This window comes from Hippopotamus amphibius, chromosome 9 (genome assembly GCF_030028045.1).
Source record: "Hippopotamus amphibius kiboko isolate mHipAmp2 chromosome 9, mHipAmp2.hap2, whole genome shotgun sequence".
NCBI lineage: Eukaryota > Metazoa > Chordata > Mammalia > Artiodactyla > Hippopotamidae > Hippopotamus > Hippopotamus amphibius.
In genome coordinates this window covers 37,421,544-37,430,627 of record NC_080194.1, presented here as the reverse complement: position 1 = coordinate 37,430,627, position 9,084 = coordinate 37,421,544, and the positions used below count along the sequence as shown (strand labels likewise).

Sequence of the window (9,084 nt, the reverse complement as noted above, 5' to 3'; positions counted from 1 at the left end):
GCACAAAGGAAAAAAAAGTGGCCTTGTCGTGAGCAGCCCTATGGAGAGGCCCAGATGGCTTCCAGTCCCTCAGCCACATGAATGAGCCTGGATGCAGATTCTTCAGCCCAGTCAGTTTTCAGGTGACTGGAGCCCTGGCCAGCATCTGGTCTGCAGTCTTAAGACACATTGAGCCAGAAATACCCAACTCAGCCACTCCTGGATTCCTGACCCACAGAAACTCAAAGAGATCCTTCAAAACACAATAAGACCAGGAGACAGTTGAAAATGGTGGAGTAGAATGATGTGTGCTCACTCCCTCTTGCAAGAGCACTGGAATCACAGCTAACAGCTGAACAATCATTGATAGAAAGACACTGGAACTCACCAAAAAAGACCCCACAACCAAAGACAAAGGAGAAGCTGCAATGAGACAGAAGGAGGGGTACAATCGCGATAAAATCAAATCTCATAACCACTGGGTGGATGACTCACAAACTGGAGAACAGTTATACCACAGAAGTCCACCTGCTAAAGTGAGGGTTCTGAGCCCCACGTCAGGCTTCCCAATCTGGGAGTCTGGCAACGGGAGGAGGAATCTCCAGAGAATCAGAATTTGAAGCCAGTGGGATTTGATTGCAGGACCACCACAGGACTGGGGGAAACAGAGATTCCACTCTTGGAGGGCACACAAAAGGTAGCGTGCACACCAGGGCCCAGGGGGAAGGAGAAGTGACCCCATGGGAGACTGAATCAGACCTACCTACTGGTGTTGGAGGGTTGCCCACAGAGGTGGGGGGCAGCTGTGGCTCACTGCAGGAACTGGGACACTGGCAGCAGGGGTTCTGGTAAGTGCTCATTGGCATGAGCCCTCCTGGGAGTTGAGATTCTAGAGTCCATCTGCCATTAGCTCCAAAGAGCCTGTAATCTCCGGTGCTGGGTAGCCTCAGGCCAAACAACCAACATGGTGGGAACATATCCCCACCCATTGGCAGATAAGTGGATTAAAATTTTACTGACCTCCATGCACCAAATCAGATTAAAGTTTTACTGATCTTTGCCCACCCAGCCCTACCCACCATCAGTCCCCTCCATCAAGAAGCATGCATGAGCCCCATAGATAGCTTCATCCACAAGAGGGCAGACAGCAGTATCAGTGGTATTTTGTTCTGTGGAACTGAAAACCACAGCCACAGAAAGATAGAGAAAATGAAAAGGCAGAGGACTTTGTACCAGATGAAGGGACAAGATAAAACCCCAGAAAAAACAATTAAATGAAGTGGAGATAGGCACCTTTCCACAAAAAAAGAATTCAGAATAATGATGGTGAAGATGATCCAGGACTTTGAAAAAAGGCTGGATGCAAAGACAGAAAAAAATGCAAGAAAAGTTTAACAAAGACCTAGAAGAATTAAAGAACAAACAAAAAGAGATAAGCAACAAAATAACTGAAATGAAAACTACACTAGAAGGAACCAATAGCAGATTAACTGAGACAGAAGGGTGAATAAGTGACCTGGAAGACAGAATGGTGATAATCACTGATGTGAAAAAGAATAAAGAAAAAAGAATGAAAAGAACTGAAGACAGACTAAGAGACCTCTGGGATAATGTCAAATGCACCAACATTCACATTATAAGGATCCCAGAAGGAGAAGAGAGAGAGAAAGGACTGGAGAAAATATTGGAAGAGATTATAGTCAAAAACTTCCCTAACATGGGAAAGGAAATAGCTACCCAAGTCCAGGAAGCACAGAGAGTCCCAGGCAGGATAAACCCAAGGAGAAACATGCCAAGACACATAGTAGTCAAATTGACAAAAATTAAAGACAGAGAAAAATTATTAAAAGCAACAAGGGAAAAATGACAAATGACATACAATGGAACTCCCATAAGGTTAACAGCTGATTTCTCAGCTTTGTGCACACATCATATATTTAAAGTGAATACTCTAGCCAGCAAGGATCTCATTCAGATTTGACAGAGAAATCAAAAGTTTTACGGACAAGCAACAGCTAAGAGAATTCAGCACTACCAAACCAGCCCTACAACAAATGCTAAAGGAATTTCTCTAAGCAGGAAACATAAGAGAAGAAAAGGACCTACAAAAACAAAAACAAAACAATTAAGAAAATGATTATAGGAACATATATATCGATCATTACCTTGAATGTAAATGGACTAAATGCACCAACCAAAAGACACAGACTGGCTGAATGGATCCAAAAGCAAGACCCATATATATGCTGTCTACAAGAGACCCACTTCAGACCTAGGGACACATACAGACTGAAAGTGAGGGGTTGGAAAAAGATATTCCATGCAAATAGAAATCAAAAGTAAGCTGGAGTGGTGATACTCATATCAGATAAAGTAGACTTTAAAATAAAAAAATATTGCAAGAGACAAGAAAGGATACTACATAAAGATTGAGGGATCAATCCAATAAGAGGAGATAGCAATTATAAATATACATTCACCCAATATAGGAGCACCTCAATACATAAGGAAAATGCTAACAACTATGAAAAAGGAAATCAATAGTAACACAATAATAGTAAGGGACTTTGACACCCCACATACACCAATGGACAGATCATCCAGACAGAAAATTAAAAAGGAAACATGAGCTTTAAATGACACAATAAATCAGCTGGATTTAATAGATATCTATACGACATTACACCCCAAAACAGCCGATTACACGTTCTTCTCAGTGCACATGGAGCATTCTCCAGGATAGGTCACATTTTGGGTCACAAAGCAAGCCTTGATAGATTTAAGAAAATTGAAATCGTATCAACCATCTTTTCTGATGACAACACTATGAGATTAGAAATCAAGTAAAGGAAAAAACTGTCAAAAATACAAACACGTGGAGGCTAAACAATATGCTACTAAATAACCAAGGGATCACTGAAGAAATCAAAGAAGAAATCAAAAAATACCTAGAGACAAATGACAATGAAAACACAATGATCGAAAACCTAGGGCCGGCTGGGCAGGGTACCGCTTCAGGCTGTTCGGCTGCTGCCGTACACACCTTGCTCGCCCCAAGGCATTTAGTCTCCTCTCTTCTCGCTGTAGGCCGTGACGACATGAGCAGCAAAGAAGGATCAGGAGGGTTCAGGAAAAGGAAGTATGACAATTTCCCACATAACTAGAGGAGAAAAGGGAAGGATATTAATTCCTCTTCACCTGTGATGTTGGCCTTCAAATCATTTCAACAGGAACTTGATGCAAGACATGACAAATATGAGAGACTTGTGAAACTTAGTTGGGATATAACTGTTGAAAGTAAAAGGACAATTTTTCTCCTCCATCGGATTACAAGTGCTCCTGATTTGGAAGAAATATTGACTGAATCAGAAATTAAATTGGATGGTGTCAGACAAAAGATATTACAGGTAGCCCAAGAGCTCTCAGGAGAAGACATACATCAGTTCCACAGAGCCATTACTACAGGACTGCAGGAATATGTGGAGGCTGTCTCTTTTCAACACTTCATCAAAACATGATCACTTATCAGTATGGATGAAATTAATAAACAATTGATTTTTTCAACAGAAGACAATGGGAAAGAAAATATGACTCCCTCCTCTGATGCACAGGATAAGCAGTATGGCACTTGGAGACTGAAAATCATGCCTGTTGATTACCTTCTGGGAGTGGCTGATTTAACTGGAGAGTTGATGCGAATGTGTATTAACAGTGTGGGGACATTGACACCCCCTTTGAAGTGAGCCAGTTTTTACATCAGGTTTATGATGGGTTTTCATTCATTGGCAATACTGGACCATATGAGGTTTCTAAGAAGCTGTATACCTTGAAACAAAGTCTGGCCAAAGTGGAGAATGTTTGTTATGCCTTGAAAGTCAGAGGTTCAGAAATTCCAAAACATATGCTGGCAGATGTCTTTTCAGTTAAGACAGAAATGATTGATCAAGAAGAGGGCATTTCTTAGAATAACATTACTCAGTTGTTTTTCTCTTAAGAACTCCTAAGAAAGACCACTTTGTAAGACTGTTATTTAGTATATCATTTGACTTTATTGTGGCTTTAGAAATGTTTTCAGTTGTACTTGTTTTAAGTTGTATACAGGCGGTACATAAAATTACCAAAAAAGAATCATTTCTTATATCTTACTCGTGAAAATTTGCATACAAATGTTTGCATATATGCCTATTTGAATTTTCACTGGCTAAACTTCATCATTTATCTTTGTAAATGTGAACATGCTTCAGAGTGCACTTTCTGCCATACCTGTTTGCATTGACTTTGTGTGAATTTTGGAGTGGTAATATTTAGTGGAAGACATTTATAGTTTAAGTTGGTGATTTCTTTTATATATAGAAAAGATTTCTTAGTTATACATCTGGACTTGAGCTTCCTGTTTAAATTTCTTGGTAATATTGTGCCAAACCTCCAAAATAGGCTTATTCCATAGAACAAGAATTAAAAATTATGAAGTTATCAATATACTTTAATTTTTTGAGGTACTGTAGCGAGAATTCATATTATATTCTGGCTAACTTTAGGTCATTTCGAATCCATATGCAACAGCCTTCCAGAAATAATTGACAGGTACCCAGCTGTTAGTTTCCACACATAATCTTTGTCCTTTATCACAGAAGCTCTGATAGAGAATTGGCACTGACATTGTAATATTTTCACTGATGTTTGAGTAGAATTATATACTTGCACATACAACTGAAAAGCTAGTGATTATTTAACAATTTTTATTGTTGTCATTATGTTTCATTAGGCATGTTTGGAGGCTTTCCTATTCTAACACCTATAAGAAATTACATCTAAATAATTATAATGAAGTTTTGAATTCTGAAATATTAAGTTAATCCAAATCTTTATAGTTGTCCAGTTGTGTTGATAGTATAAAAAGTTGCCAAAGAAGATTTATCATGTACAATTCAGCAATAAGACAATTGTCAACGGAGTTGGAAATAACAAGTAGTATCACTAGTAATAGAGTAGTCTCACTAGTAATATTTAGAATTGGAATTTGCCCACTGAAATTATAGATTATTCCATGTGGTGTGAAACTGACTTGAGCATGGCACTGTTGGCTGACAACTAGACATTTCCATTTGGTTTTGTGAGTTTTGAGAATCTAGATACTGGATTTTATTTTTGGAAAGATTAGCAGCTCTGTTTGCAAGAGCTTATTCTTTGAAAGTGTAATTTTCCAAAAATGATACCTAAAGGAAAATAAAATATATACATGCCTAAAAAAAAAGAAAGAAAGAAAACCTATGGGATGACACAAAAGCAGTTCTAAGAGGAATGTTTACAGCAATATAATCCTACCTTAAGAAACAAGAAAAGTTCCAAATAAACAATCTAATCTTACACCTAAAAAAACTAGGGAAAGAAGAGCAAACAAAACCCAAAGTTAGTAGAAGGAGAGAAATCATAAAGATCAAAGCAGAAATCAATGAAATAGAAACAAAGAAAACAATAACAAAAATCAATAAAACTAAAAGCTGGTCCTTTGAGAAGATAAATAAAATCGATAAACCTCTAGCAAGACTCATCAAGAAAAAGAGGGAGAGGACTCAATTCAATAAAATTAGAAAAGAAACAGGAGAAGTTACAGTGGAAACTGCAGAAATAAAAAGCACCATGAGAGACTACTACAAGCAACTATATGCCAATAAAATGGATAACCTGGAAGAAATGGACAGATTCTTAGAAAGGTAAAACCTTCCAAGACTGAATCAGGAAGAAATAGAAAATATGAACAGAACAATCACAAGTAATGAAATTGAAACTGTGATTAAAAATCTTCTAAAAAACAAAATCCAGGACCAGATGGCTTCACAGGTGAATTTTATCAAACCTTTAAAGAAGAGCTAACAGCCATCCTTCTCAAACTCTTCCAAAAAATTTCAGAAGAAGGAACACTCCAAAACTCAAATTCAATGAGGCCACCATCACCCTGATACCAAAACCAGACAAAGATACTACAGAAAAAGAAAATTATAGACCAATATCACTGATGAATATAGATGCAAAAATCCTAAACAAAATACTAGCCAACAGAATCCAACAACACATTAAAAGGATCATACACCATGATCAAGTGGGGTTTCTCCCTGGAATGCAAGGATTCTTCAATATATGCAAATCAATCAATGTAATACACCATATTAACAAACTGAAGGATAAAAACCATATGATCATCTCAATAGATGCAGAAAAAGCTTCTGACAAAATTCAACACCCATTTATGATAACTATTCTCCAGAAGGTGATCATAGAGGGAACTTAACTCAAAAAAATAAAGGTCATATAAGACAAACCCACAGCAAACATAGTTCTCAAAGGTGAAAAACTTAAAGTATTCCCTCTAAGATCAGGAACAAGACAAGGGTGTCCACTCTCTCCACTACTGTTCAACATAGTTTTGGAAGTCCTTGCCACAGCAATCAGAGAAGAAAAAGAAATAAAAGGAATCCAAATTGGAAAAGAAGAGGTAAAACTGTCACTGTTCACAGATGACATGATACTATACATAGAAAACCCTAAAGATGCCACCAGAAAACTACTCGCGCTAATCAATGAATTTGGTAAAGTTGCAGGATACAAAATTAACACACAAAAATCTCTTGCATTTCTATACACTAACAATGACTGATCAGAAGGATAAATTAAGGAAACAATCCCATTCACCATTGCAACAAAAAGAATAAAATACCTAGGAATAAACCTATCTAAGGAGGTAAAAGAGCTGTACTCAGAAAACTATAAGACAGTAATGAAAGAAATCAAAGATGACATAAACAGATGGAGAGATATACCATGTTCTTGGATTGGATGAATCAACATTGTGAAAAGGACTATACTACCCAAAGCAATCTACAGATTCAATGCAATCCCTATCAAATTACTGATGGCATTTTTTTACACAACTAGAACAAAAAATCACAAAATTTATATGGAAACCCAAAAGACCCTGAGTAGCAAAAGCAAACTTGAGGGAAAAGGGGAAGCTGGAGTACTCAGACTCCCTGACTTCAGAGTATACTACAAAGCTACAGTAATCAAGACAGTATGGTACTGGTACAAAAACTGACACATAGATCAATGGAACAGGATAGAAACCCAGAGGTAAACTATGGTCAGCTACTCTATGACAGAGGAGGGAAGGATATACAATAGAGAAAAGAGAACCTCTTCAATAAGTGGTGCTTGGAAAACTGGACAACTACATGTAAAAGAATGTAATTAGAACACTCCCTAATACCATACACAAAAATAAACTCAAAATGGTTTAAAGGCCTAAATATAAGGCCAGACACTATAAAACCCCTAGAGGAAAACATAGGAAGAACACTCTTTGACATAAATCACAGCAAGATCTTTTCTGACCCACCCCCTAGAGTAATGGAAATAAAAACAAAAATAAATAAGTGGCACCTAACACAACTTAAAAGATTTTGCACAGCAAAGGAAACCATAAATAAGAAGAAATACCCCCAGAATGGGAGAAAATATTTGCAAACGAATCAACAGACAAAGGATTAATCTCAAAAATATATAAAAAGTTCATGCAGCTCAATAAAAAAACAAACAAACCAAACAACCCAATCCAAAAATGGGCAGAAGACCTAAAAAGGCATTTCTCCAAAGAAGACATATGGATGGCCAAGAGGCACATGAAAAGCTGCTCAGCATCACTAATTATTAGAGAAATGCAAATGAAAACTACGAGATATCACCTCACACTGGTTAGAATGGGCATCATCAGAAACTCTACAAACAGTGAATGCTGGTGAGGGTGTGGAGAAAAGGGAACCCTCTTGCACTGTTGGTGGGAATGTAAATTGATACAGCCACTATGGAGAACAGTATGGAGGTTCCTTGAAAAGCTAAAAATAGAGTTACCATATGACTGAGAAATCCCACTATTGGGCATATACCCATAGAATACCATAATTCAAAAAGACACGTGCACTCCAATGTTCATTGCAGCAGCACTATTTACAATAGCCAGGACAAGGAAGCAACCTAAATGTCCATCAACAGATGAATGGAAAAGGAAGATGTGGTACATACATACAATGGAATATTACTCAGCTGTAAAAAGGAATGAAATTGGGACATTTATAGAGACATGGATGGACCTAGAGACTGTCATACAGAATGAAGTAATTCAGAAAGTGAAAAACAAATATTGTATATTAACACATGTATGTGGAATATAGAAAAATGGTACAAATCAACTGGTTTGCAAGGCAGAAATAGAGACACAGATGTAGAGAACAAACAGACAGACACCAAGTGGGAAAACAGGGAGGGAGGGGGTGGGGGGGAAATAATTGGGAGATTGGGGTGGCCATTTATACATTACTAATAGGAAAAAATATCAAATTTTACACTTTAGATATATGCAGTTTATTGTATCTCAATAAAACTTCTTAAAGAAGAAAAAGATCATAGACAGGAGACAGGAAGATGGTGGAGAAGTAGGACGTGGAAACCATCTTCCTTCCCACAAATACATCAAGAATACTTCTACATATGGAACAGCTCTTACAGAATATCTACTAAACCCTGGCAGGGGACCTCAGACTTCCAAAAAGGTGAGAAAATTCCTCACATAACAGAGCAAAAGTAAAAAGGGAAAAAAAGAGACAAAGAAATCCAGGGGAAACGTGTCCCTCTGGGAGGGAGCTGTGAAGGGGGAATGTTTCCACACACTACAAAGCCCCCTCACTGGTGGAGAAGGGGGCAGCTTCAGAGTCTGCTTGCCTGCTGGGGTGGGTGGGTGCTGAGTGCTGAGGCTTGGGCTTTGGAGGTCAGTCCCCAGGGAGAGGACTGTGATTGGCTGCATGAGGACAGCTTAGGGTACTAGTGTGCCACAGCTAGCTGGGAGGGAGTCTGCAGAAAAGTGTGGGCCTGACAGGGAGGCAGGAAACCTTTGATTTGGGGTGCTCAAGAGGTCATGCACCACAGGAGCTTCCTGCTTCACATGCTCACAGATGGTGGGCAACACCTACTTGAGCACCACCCCAAGCCACAGCTGTTATATTGAAACACAGAGCCTGCTGCTGTGGACACCAAGCATCCTGTGTGCAAGGCAGG

General features: G+C 38.4%; 1 protein-coding gene and 1 pseudogene across 1 annotated transcript in view; both read left to right on the top strand.

Annotated features, from left to right (window-relative positions):
* Positions 1–9,084, top strand: part of LOC130861142 (olfactory receptor 2AG1-like) — a 124,012-nt gene that overhangs the window by 3,661 nt on the left and 111,267 nt on the right. The window lies entirely within an intron of this gene.
* Positions 3,078–3,982, top strand: LOC130861144 (translin-associated protein X-like; annotated as a pseudogene).